The 20,466-nt window shown below is 46.6% G+C and overlaps 1 protein-coding gene across 2 annotated transcripts in view; it reads left to right on the top strand.

Annotated features, from left to right (window-relative positions):
• The first annotated feature begins 19,146 nt into the window (after positions 1-19,146).
• Positions 19,147-20,466, top strand: part of FRMD1 (FERM domain containing 1) — a 43,553-nt gene continuing 42,233 nt past the window's right edge. For both annotated transcript variants that reach the window (XM_050894836.1, XM_050894837.1), the window contains exon 1: positions 19,147-19,194. The gene's annotated coding sequence lies outside the window, so the exon portion shown is untranslated. The remainder of the gene's footprint in view (positions 19,195-20,466) is intronic.

Below are 20,466 nucleotides of genomic sequence, written 5' to 3' on the forward strand. Positions count from 1 at the left end.
CAGGCTTCCAGCTAACAAAAGATAAAGTCACAGCAGGAGTCTGGTGAGCAAAGAGCACCTGGACATGCTCAACAAAAGAGGGTTGCCTCATCTTTGTGCCCATGTTGTGAACCCAGCCAGCTCCGACAAAGAAGAGCGCGACTGAGGGCAGCTTGTGGCTTCCTGTTTGGTGACTGACAAGCTAATGGAGCCCAGGAGAAATCTCAGCATGAGGCTTTCTGCTGAACTGAGGCGTGTCATTCAAGTAATACGAACAGTATTAAATACAAATAGGAAGGAATTGGTTTGCAATATTCTGTTTGCCTGCAGCATCTCTTCTTGCGTTATTCACAACCAATTTCAGTAATTAGACTCATGCAGACCTTAAGAAGCTACTGAACAACATTTTGGCCCTTCTGCTCCAAAAGTTTTTGATAGCTTTACCTTGAATGTGCTTGAATGTTCAAACATGCTCTTTATTTCCCATTTGAATTTATCTGCCTGCCCCTTCCATTGCGGCTCACCTACCACTCAGTATTCAGAAACTGGGGAAAAAAAATTCACATGGTGTAAAATGCAGAGTGGTTACCTTGCTGTTTAGCCAGAGAAAAGCACTACAGTGCACTGCTGTTATTCAGACAAGAGACAGAACAAGCAAGAAACAGTGTATTTGAATAAAGGGCAAGCAATGGATTTCACTAGTATGCAGAAGGCCAGCACAAGTCTTATATATTAATTACATATTGGATGAGATCGAGTCTGAAATCTGTTGGGGATCTAAGTAGTGTACAAACTTTGTACTGGCTTTTGTACACTTGACCGAGAGTTTCAACCCCTACAGTCTCTGCCCTTGAAAAGAGCGGACCCTTCCCTGTGAAAGGCCACGGGTTCTCCCTGCCTGGTGAGGGTGGTGAGTGCCCAGCCCTGCCGGGATCTGCACTGAAAGGCAGGGAAAGAAGAGGAGAGCTGCTGAGTCCAGTAGTGAGATCTGCTGAAAGATACGAGCAGCCGGAGGGTAAGGAGAAGCTGAGAGAGCCAAGAAAACTCCTAGGGAGTGGTCGAGCTGAACTAACAAAATTCTTTCCCATGCACATGCCTAACACTTAAAATAATAAAAACACCTTTTAGGGACTACTGAGGCATGGGAAAGCCAAACAAAATCTGTTTTGGATTTACTTTAGTCAGCGGCTGAGGAATATCAGAGACCCTGGTACGTGAACTAGAGATTTAAATACTACAAAATTCCAGAGAGTGCAATAAAGATGGACTTTTATTTGCCAAGAGGGGATGTGCTTGTGCAATGTTCACAGCAATGGTGCATTTACTGTCACTGATGGAGTGGAGTGGTATTTCTCCCAGAACTGGTGGGATTGCCTCCTTTACTCAGCCCTTCAGCGCAGTGCAGAGTGCCTTAGTAATAACTTTCCCATAAAGCAAACAGCTCAGCAATGGCCCAGCCCAATCTCTCCATGCAGAGAAACGCTGGGACAGGACCGCAGCAGTTCATTTACATGGTTAAGCAAAGCAACTTCTAAATTTTGCACTAAATTTTGCTTCTAAATTTTAGTGGGCTTTCTCTGGGCTGTCTGTCCCTACTCCCTGCAGCACTGCAGCCAAAGCTGGACTTCACAAATGCAACAGCCGCTGCAGCCAGCAGCTCCAGCCCTGGGGTGGGCTGCACAGTTTGGTCAGCTCTGAATAGTAGTAGCTGTTCTTGCAGCAATGGACAGCCAAAAAGGCAGTGGTGAACAGAAGCACCTCCAGCTGAAAATCTGCAATGCTGATTCTTTGAAAGACACCACGTTTTTTGCTGATTGTGGCTTAGGTGGTGGTGTGGAGACATCTTAAGGAGGCAGAGAGCAGGACTGGCAGCTGGGGACTGCTCTCTCTGCACTTTGAACAGGATAAATCCTTGAGGCTGCAAGTGCTTGGGGGCAGAGGGTCCTGGAAGACAGGCTCACCTTGCATGCTACTTGGCCTTTTCCTTTGGGGAGTGCTGTGAACACTGCAAGTACACTTTGGGTCTGCCTTCACCCGTGGGAACAGAATCAGACATGATGGGGAACATGATGCAGAGACATCTGAAACTGTTAACTCAGATTCAGTACAGTGTAAACATCGCTGGACTGCTTCCAGACTTCTTGTAGGACATCTGTGTACTGCTGCAAATGGCCAGGCTTGGTCTCTCACAGCTCAGGAATCCTTCCATCATGGGGAAGGCAGCCTGCAAAGACATGTGCAACCACTCAACTGAGGAGCAACTGGATGAAAAGATGTGTTAGGAGGCGAGGAACAATAGCAGTATTCAGTCATGACCAACATAGTTTGAATGCACTGAACTGAAGATGGAAGGGATTTACTACAGATGTGTCCCAGGTTATTCAGGGCCACAAGAAGAATCCAGGCCATAACTTGATGCTGTTGTAAATCCAGCTTTAGGGCTCTCATTAGATCAAAAATGCTGCATCCTCATGCCACAGGAGTTAAAAAAAAAAAAAAAGTTCAAAGTAGCAGTAAGTGCTGTATCTACTATCCAGCCCACTTATTAACTGTAACAGTTTCACCGGCATATGGCACAGCAATTTCTCTCTTCAGATGCTGTGTGAAAGCAAGATACAAAGAATCTCCAGAACAAGACTGCAGGGGGGGAAATAGCTGAAATGACAATGCGTAACATCATGTTTGTTTACAAAGTAAACAAACTGGGGAGACAAAAGCAAACCTTCTCTCAAATCTTTAGTTAAAAGAGCCTTGTGTACAGCATGCAGCTATTAGCACCAGCACAGCACAGATGAGACAGAGAGATTTGAAACTGATGTTCCTTTAAAGAGTTTGCCATGTGCTGCTGCAGCATTAGCTGTCTCTTAAAATCCTGGTTTAGGAACAAACACTATTTACTGGATTACCAGCAGGCAAAGGCCTGACACCAAATTTATTTCCAGCAGTCGCATCAAGGGGCACTGAGTTGCAGTATCTGAGAGCCATTGTCAGCAGCAGACTGGACCTGCAGCCCCAATGGCCAACAACTGGAAACCAGCTACACAAACCCTGTCCATCATTTCTCCTAAAGATGCTTTCTGAAGCAAACACAGCGGGGGTTTGGAGTACTTCAGTGCTCTACTCCTCACCAAAAGCACCTGCGAAAGGATGTGAGCTGCCTTGTGCAACTGCAGCTTGCCTTACACAGGTGATGCTGTATGTTTTTCTGCGTGTAGAAGAAAAAAACACAAGTGACTGCTGCACGTGGACACCTTGTATAATTAGAGGGCCATGAACAGCATTAAAACAGGGCTTGCTAATGCATCCCACTAACAGGATCTCCACACCACTGATCCTTCTGCTACATCAATGTGCTACAAAGACATGGAGGCTGTGCCTGGAATTACTTACTCAATAAAGTTACTGTTTAGCCTCTTCTTAATCAAAGATGAACCAGTTTTGCCTCTGGTGAAGCCAGCCCTGCCCGTAAGAGGGGGGTAAGGTGAGAACCCCACACAAGCACATACTGATGCACTCACACTGACTAAACCCTGCAGTGGGAAGTTGTCCTCAGCGCCATTTTGCCTTCCTTGGTCTCGCTTTTTTCACACAAAAGCCTTGTGGTGGTATCCAGAACTACCACCTTGTGGTAAATAAGCAGGCTGCTTCAGCGTGAATGGGGGCTCTGGGGGCAACAGAGTAATGTTGTGGTGCTATCATTCCGAGCGGTAACCTGCCAGTGCAGAAAAAGAGAGAAAGAAGGCTTGAGAAAGACAGACGGTTGTTTCAGGATGTTAGGTCAGCTGGTGCTCCGCTTGCCCCAGGTGTCAACCTTCCATGGGAGGGCCCAGCCAAGACTGCCTGGATGCACTGGCCTAAAAGACTATATGAAATTACACTTAAGACATTCAACACTAAGGCCATTCATCTCCCGAGACATGGAAAATTCACTCTTGGATCAGAATATATCTTTGGTTCGCTTTATTGGCAAAATACCCCGGAGTACGAACCTCCCAGCCCTCACACAAAGGTCCGGAGCGTTTTGGTTTTAGAGGGGTGTGAGAAGGCGGTGGGGCGAGGGGTGGGGTGGGGCGGGGGGGGGGATTATGCCTGGCTGTTGTTCTGTTGAAAGTCGGTTTGTTTCTGTCTCATAAAGTATGCAAGAATGTTCCCATGCTCTGCTCGGGCCAGCCCCCAGCAGCATGCTTTGCACATTAGCAGCTGATGCTGGAATGCGGCGTTCCCAGGGCAACTATTAGCCCCCCATTGAGCACAGCCAGCCCCCCCCCCCCCCCCCCCGCCATTGTGCGGGCTTTGGCTGAAGGCTGCTTTGTTGGGTGATGTAATGCCATGTATGCAAACTAAGCCAGGGGCACAAATGGCACTTGGAAACTGTTCCCTGACTTCAAAGGGCGGGCTGCCTGACTCCCACTAAGGCTGCCCCGCTCAGGCCTGCACCTTCACTGCCGTATTTCACCTGCTCTCCCACCCTGCCGTTACGTCCGCAGCGACAGCCCTGGCAGAAGCGTGGCAGGAGCTCTGCTGTCGAAAGAACTCAGGTGTTGCTGTCATGTATGTCAGCCTGACTTGCTCACCCACGCATCCCCACCTGGACCTCTGGGATACAGTCAGGAGGCTTTTTTCGGGATATTTTTCTTTCCTGATGCTCGAGTATGGGACTGAAAAGAGTGCTGCACAGTAAGAAAGAAGAATTGTCCTCTCAGATCCATATCCCAGCTATGGACACAGCTGAATTCTTGCCCACTGTCTTCAATAATTCAACTAATTCTACAGCACTGTATCCTCGAGAGATATGGCTTCATATTGATTAGAGGCTTAGGCTCCAGGGAGCCATGACTTGATGTAGACCTAACAGTGTGTAAATGTTAAAAAAACATTATTCTTGTCCCTGAAGCTTTGCTGGGGTCTACAGGTAATGAATACTGAGAGGGGAATTGGAGGTTTGCCACCAGCTTCGAAAAGAGAGAGCAATGTTATTGTTACATTTAAAATCCATTTATTAGACGGATGTCTAAATTCAGTTACATAAAGTGCAGAAATGGAACACATCAGGGCATTGCGGGGACTAATCAATTCCTTAACAACACCTTGAGTTTAATGAAAATCTCAGCATCAGACCTCTCACATGCCAGATTGATTGAGAAACAACAGAAATGTGCCTGTTCCGTGAGCCTAGTTTCTGTTCTCAACAAGAAATTGGAGGAGGTATTTCAAAGGATATTAAAAAAAGGCAAGCGGAAAATATGCAGTGTTCAAAACAATCTTTACAGTGCTCTTTGGTTGTGCAACAGCACAGGCATCCCAGTTCCACACCTATTTGCAGACTACAGAGTGCTTTAATACTGACATCTTGTCCTAGCACATTTTGGCCCAGTTTTTCAAAGGTATATCGGGTGCTGGAAGATGCATATACACATCAGTGAGTTAAGTGTCTAACGTTTTGGGCCATGCTTCTTTCTATGCGTGTCTTTCAGTACCGGGACCTTGTCAAATGGTCTCAGACGTTTCCTGTAGCACTTTGAGAAGCAGGCAAATGCAGCAATGATGTTTTTACCCAGTGCAAAATCAGTAAGCAAAATGGCTAGCATTTTGGTCACTGTCGGTGACAAAACTGGGACAAGAAGCTGATGGATGCAGATGGAAGAACTCCTATTGATTTCAGGAGGGCCAGGGCCAAGGTTGCTCCCTCAGCCTCCTAGCTCACCTGCCATGCAGGAAGGTGATTTCATGATCACACAGTGTTTCTGATGGGAATGAAAACTGAATTACAGGGTTCTCCATAATAAAGATAAAGCAAAATCAAATAAAACAACAAACAAATACATGCTTGAAAGCCAAGAAATTCAAACATACTCTTAAAACAACCTTATAATGTGGAAATAGAGATGAATATAAAGCATATAACCATAAGTCTGCCCTTGTGTCCCTACCAAAACTGCAGCAGGAGGGCTTCTGCTTCAGTTATCCAGCTCCCTAAAAATAAAGCTGAGTAGAGAAACTTCCTGACCTGCTCTAGTGAGACCCAATTCTGCTTCCCTTCAGCTTATACAAAGCTCCCATTACTTTCAGTGGGAACAGCTTAGCACTTCTAGTAGTGTGAATGGATGCATTATAATGTCAGTAATAACAAATGTCATGCACATTCCATGATTAGCTAGAAAAATGATTCTAGGGTTAAATAGGCATGTCTCATTCAGATGCATGTCACTGAGCCGGGCTCATCACCTAGGTACTGGATGCCATCTCTCTCTTTTTCTCCTTCGCCTATTGCTAAACATGCTAATCCCGCGCAGCAACCAAACATCATTATTGCAGGCTTGTCCAAAAATTATGCAGAGACAATTAGCCTCATTGAAAAAGGTATCAAAGACCTCACAGTATCATTCATCTGCCCCTCAGTGCGCACGCACACACACAGGCATCCAAGGGATTTTAAACTTAGCTAAAGACAGTGTTTTCATTAGTTCACTGTGAATGGCAGTGACTTCATGCATTAAAAACTCCGCACCTCCCCCTGTGGTGTAATGCCTGTGCCCCGAGATGAATGGCTTTGCTGCAGTTTTTTGTCCTGAAAGGCTAGGAGAGAGATACTTGCCAGTCCCAAGGGAGATTGCAGCTGAACCTGCCCTATTACGATCATGCTGGCAGCATCTATTGATTGCAAAAAGCAGGTGACAGCATCCCCATCAAAATAAAAAAATAAACACAGGGATAAATGAAGCACCTCGAAGTGGCCGGCATGGACACTGGGAAAGGGGAACTAAGAGGAATACCACTGGTTTAGCTTCTCCTAGGGTATAAGTAGTCAGCAACAGTAGGAGTTTGTACTTCCAGACTGCTTTACTAGTATGAACAGCCACAGCGCTCCTGAGAAGTAGAAATGACATACTTTGTCTTTCTCCTTTATGTTATAAAAAAAAGAAGCATGAGGTGTCTTCGATCACGATGTTCCCAAATGTCACTCGCAGCATCCACACAGCATGTGGGGACAGAAAGACTAGAAGTTAGACAAGCGGATGCAGTAAGGATCCAGATGTTTGCAGGAAACTGTGTAAGTAGTCTGCTGTGGCTACAAGGTTTCTGCAGAGGTTTCCATATGAAATAATATTATTAAAGGAGTGTTTCTTTTTTAAAAAAATGCTTGTCATCTATTTTGATATTGTTTTTTTATGACCACAATGCATATATCCTATCGCCTATATTAGTTATTTTCTTGTTCACAAGTGTTCAGTAAGTATTTATTAGAAATACATGCTGTGATACGGTCATGAGAGAATATTTGAAACACTACAGAGCAATACTGTAGTGAGTCGGCCTACTGAATGAGATACTAAATCACTTCACACTTTATCTTACAGAGAACTTGTAAACAGAGAATGTGAAAAACCTGCAACTCTGCAAAACGATTACAATTGTAACTTTTGTTGGGAGACTTGGCAAAGCAGCCACAGCTCCACGAAGCTATGGAAGCTGAGCACTCGGGAGCAGCTGACAACTCTCTGCAAACCTATTGAAGAGCCTCTGGGCCCAAAAGTTCGCTCACGTTTTACAGCTGTATGAGCTGTTACTGCCTCCTAATAGCACTTCTCTGGACCACCGAGGCTGCAACAATTTCAATGCTGCAACTTTTCAGACCAGTGTCTTTCACAGGATCTATCAACAGCCTGATCTGAAATTGATGGCCATAAATAGAAGCACAGCCATTCTAAAAACTTAGCTCTTAAGTCTGCTTGAAAAGATAAGCTCAAACTTTCCCCAATTCCTTTAATAAAAATATTTACATGCTCTGAAATAATTTACAGACCACTACCATCCCCATAACAGCCCTATGGAAAATCGTTGTTATAACAGATAAGTACATTCCTACATCGGGCTACTTTTTAAGGGTGAATTAAACCCCGCTGAAGAGGGTGTGCGCAGCCTTTAGGAATCTGCTGTTGTTAATGATTAAACTACACACCATTTCCTAAAGGTGGTGCTGCAGCCAAAATGCAGTCCATAGGTGGGCAGCAGAAACCAGGCAAAGTAACTGTTCTTCTAATAAAGAACGATTACTGCCTTCAAGCATAATGCTTTCGACAGGCTGGTCTAAACTCTTGTCAGGGTCACAAGGTTAATCTCACAGCAGCCACAGGCCCCCTTGCTGGTGAGCGTGAACAATATGGTTAACATTTTTGGAACGGAGTTAAATTTCTTTGTCATTCCTAGCCTACACCTGACGGACGCAGCCCTCTTCTCTGCTTTCATAATCTGCCATCTGGAAGATAACAAATTCTTATCTAGCCCGTTGATCTTTTCTTCAATCGCTATGAATGTTTCCCACCGCTGACCGAAAGACCAGAAAACAGAGTTTACCCACCTGAAATAAACTCTGAGCTTTCCTGAGGCTAATTCCTTCAGATCCTAATGTGACTGCAAAAAATACCGGAATGTGTGACACAGCAAAGAGCTCTCAATACCAGCAGCATTCCTCCAGCTCATCACCACAACCACCACAGCTCTCATTCCTGGGCTACTGACTAAACGCAAATAAATCTTGACATTGTTTTTTGTTCACTATCTCATCATGTTTGACTTCATTCATCAGTTTATCCTCATGTAAGACTAAGGGTAGGTTAATACAGGATGGATGATGCCATTTAGCTTATGTCCCAACAAAGAAGAGGTTGCACTTTGCTTGAGCACCTACAGTGACGGTGCAGTATTTACCTTTGGTAAATTAGCATTGACAACCAGTTACTGACAATTTCAGTAAGGGATCTACCTGTCCTCATGAAGACTTGTGCCCCATGCAGGGGGAATTCTGTAAATCAAAGTATTCAGACTCAATAGTGAGATCCCTAACCTTAGTCCTTGCAATCATCTGCAAGTGCTATTTATAGCCCCAAGTCTTATCCAAAAGTTTATGTGGCTTAGCGTATTTTCTTGGACTCAGGCAAGCTTCTTTTTGTGCTCCATATTCCCGTCAGGAACTCGAAGATATCATGGCCAGGGTTTCATATCCAAATGTCTCTCTCATCCCACCTACAACTAACCAAGAAACTCCAAATTTTCCTTGTTAGCAGTGCAGACCAAACACTTAAGGTCCAGATCTACAAACACTGAGGTCTTATTCACATGCCCAAATTCATTCAAATCATTGAAGTCAGGTGCATACACAGTAATGCAGACCTGGACTATTGAGAGCTATTTATGCTGCCTAATTTTAGGTGAGGCAACCTGTATAGTCACAGAAGGGAGACAGGCCTCCCAGGGCCAGTCAGAGGTAGGGTTTTTGGTTTCCTTCTCAGACTGGCTGATGTGCCCCATCCAGGGGAGGGGGAAAGAGAATGTACGCTGGGAAAGGCGGATATATACAGAATCCCAAAACTCTTCCAGCAGAGAAGACGTACAGTATGAAAAGTTTGAGAATCCCCTCTGCTAAGTAGCATCTCTGTTGACTCTCTTAGGAACACAGACTAACCTCCCAACTGCAGTTACCCTGGCTATCTACTTCCACTCTCCCGCTTTACATCAGATCACATCACGAGCATGCAATTGCCCAGAGATTCAAGCCTTTTCTTTCTGTTGGTTAGGTGCAACTTGATGTTTTAGTAAACCTGATTAAAACAGGGGGTTTCTGCTGAAAAGGTGGTTCGCCACTGCAGCGTTTCCAACTGCAGTGTCCCTGTCATCCCTCCCATATCCTATGGGAGCAAGGTGCTTCAATTCAGCTGGCTCAGAGTGATAAAAACAGTTCAATTTTCCCACAAGATTAGTCTTCTGGGGTTGGCCAAATGGACCGATTCACCCTGCAACTGTACGATCACTAGGCTGCACACCAAAGAAGCAGCAGAAGCGTACGGCAGAGAGAAGTGGAGCAGAGCATTCCTTTTGGCTGGACCAGCTTAGCTGTAACCTGAAACCATACCATAAATTAGGTGCCTTAAACACAAATAGCAGGAATTTGCCCCCTTGCCACCCAGGAGCAATGCTTACACCACATGGCAACGACACAACTCAGCAGTGAGCCATGCTATCTGTTTGCCTCCTCAGCAGGTCATGACATCCCTGCTTTCAGGTCATGTGTGGGCAAGACAGAAGAGCAATCTTTACCATGGGCATCCCCAGTACATCAGTGTCAGTGATGCTCCCCTCCTCCTTTTGAGATGTAGGACATGCCTGGATGCATACGCATAGGTATTTATGCATGAAGTAAAACGAAGTGATCAAGACCAAATTATTTTGGAGATACTATTTTCTGTTTCAGAGAGGTGAGCTTCCAGGGAAAGAGCTAAATAGCTAGATAGCAAAAATGCTGTAGGTATCCGAAAGTACTTTACACCTGTTAGTGCAGGGACTCTGAACCGGCTTCCTACACATGACATATGATTGAGGGGGTGACAAAGGTACCTCTATTTACTCAAAAGTACTTACCCTACTAATTTTTACCTCCACAGAGTCGCAATACAGTAAATAAAACCTAATGAGCACAGATGCACACAACTGGCATATGCATGGTAATTGGAAATTAATACCTATTTCTGATTTTCTTATAATTCTTTTCAACACAAAAATTAATGGAAAAAAGTATTTGTCATCTAAAAGCAAGCTAAACAACTGAAAAAAATATAGGGTGGGCATTATAATGTGCTATATACCTTACTTCTCAATGGCCCGAAAAAGGAGAGCCCACAGCCAAAGACGCCTGGTTGAACATGCTTTGACCTTTGCTGAAATGATCTCTTCCAGCAGCTTGCTTACTTGCTCATATCTACCTGACCAAGCGCTATGCAGAGCCCACTACATGCCCTGAGAATGAGACCCCCCCCAAAAGGAACTCTCTTCCATGCTAGCAGGTCTTCCCTCTGCTAGAGCTCAGCTTTACCACTGGAGATGGGAAGGGATAACTCTAAAAATTGCTTTCACTGCTACGAGACAAGTATTTCCTCTGTCATTTTAATGGAAGGAACCAGCTATTTTTAAATATTAGGACTCAGTTCCTTATGGGATCATTTCCAAGAGGCTGCGGACATCTTCCCCCAGAAAAAAAACAACCAAAACTCAACCCTCAACTTTGAACTAGAAGATTAAAAATAATCAACAGCAGTAACAGTTTTTATGGAACATAATTGATATATACAAAGAATTAGAGAACACTTCTTACCTTTTAAAGTTTTTAAATACATTTTGGAAGCAACTTTAAGTGAACCAGGCTGGCCTGTGTTTCTCATCTTTACTTGATGTATGATGACAAAAGGAGATAACCTTGGTATAGATAGCATGATTTATTCAGAACTGAAGACAGTGAGACATGCTTGCAGTCACTGCAGATTAGTAACCCCTCTGTGTACATTTTTTATTACTTTAGGCTTTTCTCCACTTCCCACCCTTCATCTCCAGCTTTTACTTTGTCTTTGCCTGTCTCAAAGTAATGTCCTTTCTAAAGGACAGAAACCAATCCCACCAAGGATTATATTTCACAGCCACATTCTTTATTTACAAGGGGTTTTCAGTGCTCAAGACTTTTTATACTTATAAGATACTTTAGTTGTTTTTATAACTTGATGAAATGTTTATAATGTGATGAAATAGCTTTCAATTCAGAAATACTTTAACGAGGAGAGTTACAGCAGACATTTTAACACCTCCAGGCAGCCTCTAAAACTATTGCAGTTCGGTGAAATGTGATTATATTTCTTGATATAAGCTTTCAAATCAGCTCTGTTTTTTTTCAGGAACAAGTCGTTTTTTTCTTCCTGGAGAATGACAGGTTGAAACATTCAATTCCAAGTAAATTGTTTTGTTCGGGCACTAAAAGACCCACCATCCCCTCCAGAGCCAAGGCAAAAACACAAATAGGCAGGAGCTATTATTACAGGCAACAGAGCCTCTGACCGGGGCAGTGCTACTCGTGATGGGTAGGGGCAGAGCCCTATCTGTAAGTACGAGGAGGGCTGTGGGGAGCTTGTGGAGCACCTTTAATCCTGACCCCCATTTTCAGAGGCGAGAGCAAAGCCTGACTAACTCCACCCTGGGGCACCCACCCGACCGCTCAGAAAGCATTTACCAGCAATAAGGCGAGACTTAGTTGCCTCTTTTATTCATTTACTTCAAAATATGCTCTCTGGGTGGAATAAACCCCATATTTCAGGCACTTTTCCTGTCACCTCCTCTACGGACAGGTATCATAGCACTCCTCCCAGTGATCTCTCTTGGCTTTGCACAGGAGCTGGGAATTCATCCGAACCCCTTGCTCAGTGTCCAGGTAATGTGATGAGGAAGGAAGCAGGTGGGACCTACACTTTAGTAATTTTATCCAGAACATGCTGGAGAGAAGAAGAATATTGATGGCATTTATCTGTGCGGGAGATGCACACAGTACAGCAGAAGATAACTTTTTGTGAATTTCAATAGCTTCTTAAGTCAGGTACAGGCAATGCCTTTTCTTCATGTTTGGAACGGTTTTGCCCCAAGCAATGCAACAATTGGAAATATGCTTTAGCCGAAGTTACTACATTTGACCTCCATTTGCATTGACATTGTTGTAAATTCAAATTATTTCACTCTAAGATCTCAATTTGCTAGAACATAACTGACTTCTAATTATCATTTTTACAACCCTTTGTTTACAGATTTCACTGGTTCTTTCCTGCCATATTATTTTCCACTCCTGCCGCCTAATTTCAAAGCTCTTGCTGCTTTGACACAGCATACCAGTGTTAATACATAACTGATGCATTTACTAAATGGGCAGGAGGGAAAAACAGATGAGCAAGAGCAGGGTAAGCACTTGACTGTAATTATCTGTGAATAGGCTTAGGTTAGCAGTGATAATGGTAGAAATAGATTTTACACGTCAGGGTAAATTCATCCTGTGGGTAATTCAAATCATCTTAGTGCCATTACTTCATGGAAATGTTCAGCCTAGATGTGGCCATTTTTTCTCCTTTCATCCCCCATTTCTTATTTAAGAAGCAGGATGACACAGCACATAAGGGTATCTATTCTCTTCCCTTAAACTTGCAGTATTGTATCCTCATTTTTGGCTTTCTCCCCACTTTTTCCAGTGTTTTCTCATCTAGGCACGAGATTTCCCAAGGTGGGGGAATCTGCAACGCTGCCTGGTAGCAGGAGGTAGAGAAAGGGCTGGGGCATTTGCAAGCGGTGGCCTCTGTTCAGCCAATTGTTTCCTGCACGTAGGATTTTGGAGCTTGCGGAGCTGCTCCCAGGCACGTTTCCCTCCCCATGCACTCCAGGCCCCCTCCCCATTCCCCCACCAGGAACACCAGCTCTCCTTTGTGAGAAGGCGCAAGGCGCTCCCCAGGCAGGAGGCTGCAGGCAGGACCCCAGCAGCCAAGATTACATTTCTTCCACATCCCAGTTTGCTGGGGGGTGGATCAGAGGGAACACGTACAGCATTTTCAAAAAACAGGAAAGGGCAACGCTTTTGGCATGAAAAAAATCAGCGATTTTGTAGAGGAATCTTTCCTGGTTCTCCTGCCTCTTTAATAATAATCTAACGCTTTGTAATTGCAGACACTTCCGTTATTTGATCTAGGGAAGAACACAGAAATGCAGATGATAAATATGAAAAAGGTAAAACGCTGAAATTCAGATGAAAAATAAAATCTGCATTTGATATCAAAGAAAAAGCTTAACCAGGGAATATTGTTCCAAATATTTCAAAAGTCAATTAGTTTTTGTAACCAAAACCTACCCTTCCCCATCATCTAGTGGTGTTATTCTTCCTTTTGGATTAAACATATTTAAGCTAGAGAGAAAAAGGAAAAAAATAGGAAAACAATATTACAGAAAGTAATTCTAATCAGAGCAAAAATAAACACATACCTCAAAGAAAATAAAATCAAGAGAAAAGCCCTTGTGAAACCCATCTTCAGAGACAGCAGAGGCCATTTACTCCATTCGGAGGTCTGGCTTTGGCAGGATTGTTGTTGTCCTTAGGGGCTGAGAGAGGAAAACTTGCAGGGAACAGACAGCCAGAAAGAATTTTTTATTAAGGCGTGAATGACAATGCGTGTATATGTTTGCCATGCAGAGGACATATAATTATTTTAGCGTTGTGATCGAAGCCTAGCACAGACATGATAAGCACTGAGAAACCCTGGGCAGGGATTTAACAGCTCTGGCATGGTTTCAGACTTGTCTGAAAGTAACCAAAACTTCACAGTTCAAACTGCACCGTATGGTTAAATAAGTAGACAACTCCTGTGTCATTACGGTATTAAACACCAACAAACCCCATCGGGGAAGAGCCGTTATAGATCTATTATGTTTTATTTGATGAAGTACCTGGAAGTGGCATTGCTGAGACCCCAGAAGGGAACTCATACCAGCAGCTTATGCACTCTGTGCGTATTTAGCTACAGATACCAACTTGCCAGAGCACCTGTATAGGCAAATATACGTCAAATGGGTCCTATCAGAGAGAACGCGATTTAAACTCCTCATGGCCAGCAGCCATGCCACCACTAGCTGTGATCTCAGGAGGCTGTGTAATGAATACAGGTTTGGGCTTGATTAGAGCTTGGGTTACGAAATCTTGAAATGAAGGGCCCTGGGAATTTGGTCAGAGTTAGAATAAAATCATGAGCCTATAATGACGTTAAATGATTTAGTGTTACCGAAAGACTCTGTTTCTCTGTTTCGCTTTAGAAGTAAAATGAAGCTTATGACCACTTTAGTAAATGCAGTCCCACAGAGACTCTGCCAAGGGTAAGACTTACAGCCTCTGTGCTCTAGGGCCAAATTTCATTTATGAATCCATTCTCCCGACCCAGATTCCCCACATGGTTTCCAAAGGTTGTTGATGGAGCCATGTTAAGCAGCTGTTCCCTCACTACCTGAAGGTGTCTCTGTTTCAATGGCAAATGGAAAAACTTGCTGAGGAAGCACATTGGGATCCTCTGGGGTGAAAGATATAATACACAGTGCGTGTAAGGCACCAGACACAACAGGGTATAATGCAATGTCTCCTATGTCCTCGAAGTCACGTGGCACATCCCTGGCACAGGAGCCATACCTCAGTTGCCCACAAGCAGTTTATGGCTCCAGACCTGTACCTTGGCCTCACTTGCAGCGTGATGTGGTCGATGATCATCACAACAAGCATTTGACTTTTATTTAATGTAAACCGGTGTCTCAAACCTCACCAATTATAACTCTATCTTGTACACAGCTTTTGGTATAATAATGACTGATTATTACTAATAATGTAACCAATACTGTTATTAGCATATAAGCCACCCTGCAACTTTATAAGTATTTTTTATTGTTTGCATGCTATTGTAGATAAACTTGATATTTTACAGGTAAAAAAAAAAAAATTTCCCTGTCCCAGAGCTCACAATTAAACCTGATTTTGCAACATGCTAATCATGAAAGTCCTAGTATGATGAATAGTCCCACTGAAGCTATCGACAATTTTCTAGGAATAAGGCAAGAGCCAGCAAAATCAAGCTCTAACATGCACTGAAAACATCACAAAATAAGATTTTGCTTTAGCATGTATGCTAACAGAAAGCAGATTATTATCATTTCATGTGTAATACCTATGATGACTGTATACACAATGACAAATATACATAAATAATTATCATTCCTGCAAGAGCTGCATTATGGTTGGAAGGTCTCCATAACATGTGCAGCTGGTAAAATCTGACCAGTTTAAACTGAGAACGCAGAGTTCTGCAAATAACCTTTCATGCAAGACAGTCAAGTAATTTTTTTTTAAGGCTCCCTGACTGTCAGCTCACTGCAGCCACAGCTAGTTCAAACTTTCTTTAGGATTCATTTCATGCCCTCCTTTCTGTTAATATCCCTGAGATCAATCCTTTCTCTAATGAATAGCTGACCTATTCTTCTTTGATTTGCCATTGATTTCCTCTGCTTACCTCCCAATGCTTTGCCTGTTGATTAAAGGCTAGACATAAGAATGCCTCAAATTTCTGACTTCTGAGTCATCCTCTCATGACTCGAACAGCTTGAAGCCAGCTTCAGCTCCCTGAGATCATTAGTGAAAACTCCTTTTGTTTCTAGACGCCACAAACAACCCATTTCTCTCCAAGCTTAGGTGCTGCTTGTGAACTAGATAATAAATAGTAGCAACAAAATTATCTCCTATATGCATTGCTAAAATTACTGTAAGAAAAGGAAAGGGATACTTTTCACAAGACTGTGAAGGCAAACCCCAGCCTTCCCTTTTGCCCTGGGAAATCTTTCTGTCTACATGCAATGCAGACAAGACCATGAGCAAAGACATCTGCTTATACAAACTTTTACTTTTGCATGGGGTCCCTCTGACTTCAGCACAACTCTGTGTGAGACATAGGCTTACAAAAGGGGCTCTATTTTCTGAATTTTCTGAATCAAGATACTGGTTTACAAGAACCCTTCCACAAATCCACCTCTCCAGCTTCCACTTTACGGAGCAAGCTGGATGAAATTGCTTATCTGCACTGCAAGAAGGAGAGCTGGAGTTGACGCTTTGAAAACATGCAGCAGTTATTTCCTAGGAACACAGATATCTTCAGTCTCCAACACTTTGATGTCTCCTTCAAAAACAAACAGGCTAACGCTATCTCCATTTTCCTGCAGTTCTGATGTTTCTCAGGATGCAGCTTGTTTTCTCTAGGGTGACACACAAGGTCTGCCAATCCTAGGAGACCAGCTATGCAAGATATTTACTACACTTCTAATTAAGGTAATCATACCTGACATACTGTACTATATTCCATTCTGACCGTGGCCAGACTGGGAGCATCAGCTGCACATGACCCACACTTTTCTTACTCTCCTACTCAGGTTCTGTGGGAAGGAAACACAGCCCTAAAGTGAGAGACCTAAGGTTTCTGGTGGGAATGACGAGGACAGCAGGTTAACATGGTGTGCCATGAAGCACAGCCCTGTCTCAACAGCCTAGACGCGGTCCTTTGCTCCTGTGATAGCTCAAGGACTGTCACAGAAAGCCGAGCTATGAGTTTCTAAGCAACTGTAACATTTTCTTTTTCAAATGATCAAAACCCAGAAGCATGCAGCAACTGTTCAGAGCTGTTTGCTAACATTTCAAGTTCTCCACTAGCTGTCAGGGCATGACAGAAAGTCCTACTGTGACCAGAGCACTGTGCTGGCTCTGCTGCAGGCTTCATGCATGGTATTGGGCAGGTTAAATATGAACAAGTTCAACAATAGAGCCTACACTTGGGCACCAGATTCCCCGCCCTTGCATTCAATCCTGCAGTCCATGCTGGAAAGTAAGCGAGGAGATGTAGGCGATGATATTACAAGAGGCTGACTCCAGCATTGGCTGGACCACTCCATGAGAGAATCTAATTCACCAACATGACAGACCACTCTTCCAGCAAAAAAGCTGGAACTTTCTGTCCCTTAAGCAAGTTTGACCAGCTTAGCAGTCTGAAGTGCTCCAGCGCTGGCACAAGGAAGGTGCTACAGCCACAGGCAAAGGCAGTGAAGGAGACAGAAGACTGAAGATGGGAAGGAGTAAAAAGGAGAGGACAGTGAGACATCTTTCTATGGGCCGAGGGGAGCTGTCATGCAAGCTCAGCTGCCCATGAAACCACGCGTTAGGCACCTCAGAACAGCATTAGCAACAGCTGGCATGTTGAGAGGGTAACTGTATAAATTAGCCTAGGCTTAACAAAAGGACAAGCCATGAAGGACTTAACCTTGGCCACTGGGGGTCACCTCTGTTCATCTAGGACGCACAGCCCTGGAGCCATTCCTGAAATGAGGTGCCTACACATTTGCTCAGATAATGAGTAAGACGCCAATATTTTCTTTCAGAAGACCTTTGTGGGAAGAGAAAGGGTTGGTGATGAGATGTCCCCTGCGCTCACAGAGCAGCCTCACTATTACAATCCAGCTGAGAAGAGGTAGAGGTAAGTTGTCATCCACGCCAACAAGGCTGAGATTTTATCCAGTCTCATGTCCAACCTAAAAAGCAGGAGAAAAACCTGGGAGCAAAGACAGGTGACACGAGGCCCTACTTCCCTCACCCTATCAGGTGGTCATGTCACACCAGCAAGTCAGGCTCGCTCTTGTGGTCCCTCCTGGGCAAAATTCAACTCTTTTCCTGCAGAGTAGTGCAACACTGTACGAAAGCCTTCCCACCTGCTCCCCTTACACCTTGCTGCCATCCCAGTTCCCATGCGGGCTGCACCCTCAAATCCAAGTGGATATGTGGGGAAATTCAGCAATGGCCTGCTTGTGAGGGAGAGGGAGCAACAGTACAGAACTTGAGATGATGCCGGCCTTCTTTTGGAAAATTACTACATCAAAAAACAAATTGTTAGATGGAAGAGGGAGGGAGGCAAGAAGCTTTATAACATGCATGCAGCACAGCACCTCCATTCCAAGTACGTTGCCTCCTGCACACGCAGGCTCCCAGACCCCGCAGGGCGCTCAGTGTTTCCAAATCTGACCCCGACCCTTCGACCGCATCTTTTTACACTTTGTACCGTTTCCCCCTGCCAGCACTGCCCAGCCAACCTGGTTACGGCAGAGCGACCCGGACTGAATTCTCGTGCCTTGCTGTGATCACTCTTAACTAAAATTTCAGCTACGCAGACTTCGTTGCTGCCACTGCGGAGCACAGAGTACCCTGCCACGAATAAAACCGCCCCCAAACGGGGACAAAACCCCCGCCAGCCCCCGCAGGCAGCCCCTCGTCACCCGCCCACACGCGGCTCCCCCTGCGGCAGCCGTTGGGGTCCCCCCTACACACACACCGCCCGTCCCGCCGCCCCCTCTTCCCCCTCAGTGGCCGTTACCGGCCGGGACGGCCCGCAACAACCGACCGCCCCACTCCCCCTCCCGCCCCGCTCCCCTCCCCTCAGGCCCGCCCGCCGGCCGCGCCGCGGATTGACGGCCGCGCTCGCCAACCCGAGGCCACGCCGCGGGCTCGCCCCGCCCACTCCCTGCCGAGCTCTGCCAATCCGCTGAGGCGGCGGCGCGGCGGGGGGGGCGGGAGAACCCCGCGCGGGGCTGCCGCGGGTGTCGGCGTGCAGTCCCGGGGAAGGGCGGGGCGGGGCCGGGGGCGTGTCCCGCCTGGCCCCGCCCCCACCGCCGGTCCTCCTCCAGGGCAGCAGCGTGCGCCCGCCGCCCGCCGCGCCCGGGACGCTGCCTCGCTCGGCCCGGCGGGCACTGGATGCCGCCCCGGAGAGGACGCCGGAGCCCCGCGGCCGGGGCCACCCCGCGGTAAGTGCGCGGGCGGCGGTGGCGCCGCGCAGCCAGCGGGGCTCGGGCTCCGCCGTCGGGGCGGCGGCGCGGGGAGGTCCGGTGGCTCCCGCGTCCCTCTGGGGCTCCTCTGGCAGTGGGAGGGGGGGCGGGCGCGGCCCCGGTGAGTTGCCGGGGGACAAAGGGTGGGGGACGGGTCCCGAGTGCGGAGCGGCCCCTGCCCCGGCCGGCTGTGGGGAGCGGTCCCTTCGGGAGCCCGTGGGGACGGGGCGGCTGCAGGCGGCGCTTTGAGCGGAGGGACCCGCGAAGCGCCCGGCTGCGCCCGCCGCCCGGCCAGGGTGAGTGAACGAGCCCTTTGCACCGTGGACGCGAAGGCGCTCGGAAAGGTGTCTGCTGCCCGCGGAGCTGCGAGAGGCTCTTCTGTGCGTCTGTTGGTACGTTAGTGGCTGCAAAAGTAGATTTACAACTTTGTCGGTAAAGGGAGGTCTGAATGTCGCCTGGAGTGCCGCAGCGTTTTCTAGTTTTACTACGAATTTTGCCGTCAGAGCAGCGGTGAGCGCAGGGCTGAGGCCGTCGGTGTCTCTGCGAGCTCGGAGCTGCGGCTCCTGGAGGCAGCGAGGCTGGGCAGGCAGCGGCTGGAGACAGGAGGGAATGGGGCTCTGGAAGAGTTTTGGAGTCGTGGCAACTCCTTCACCTCTCGCTGTCGTCCTCTGCCACCAGTGGGTCTCGCCGGTGCTAGAAGATGAGGCGATGCCGGGGCGCGTTCCCTGGCTCAGCAATACACCGGCTGCGCAACGAGAGAGACCTCCGGCATGCCCCAGGGCAGTTGGCCATGTCCCAAAGGGCTCCTTTGGGACATAAGGTGGTACGAGTCTGGGATGCTTCCCAATCGGCACTTGGTTGGCTGCCACCTGTCTTGCAGGTGCTGAGGGAGAGTGACTGGCCATGGCCGGGCAGAGCAGGACGGCTTCGGGGCCAGCGCTGCCCAGCGGAGTGCAGGTCCCTGCACGCTGTGGCACCTCAGGCGGGGTGAGCCGTGTGGGGCAGGTAGCCGAGCACCTGGACCTGCTCTGGTGCCTGCCGCCACCTCCTCGGAGGCAGCCTCAGGGGCGAGGGGCTGGAGGCATCCCATGGGGCTAGTCTGGGTGGTCTGACCGCAGTGACAGACTTTCATCTACTGGCACGGGACAGGACGGGGAAGGAGATGGGTGTCCCAGCAGGTATATCTGCACGGGAGAAGGGGTGGGTGTCAAAAAGGAAAAAGTCTCTGTACTTTATTGTTTCTCCACCTCT

This window comes from Gymnogyps californianus, chromosome 3 (assembly GCF_018139145.2).
Source record: "Gymnogyps californianus isolate 813 chromosome 3, ASM1813914v2, whole genome shotgun sequence".
In the NCBI taxonomy this organism is placed as follows: domain Eukaryota; kingdom Metazoa; phylum Chordata; class Aves; order Accipitriformes; family Cathartidae; genus Gymnogyps; species Gymnogyps californianus.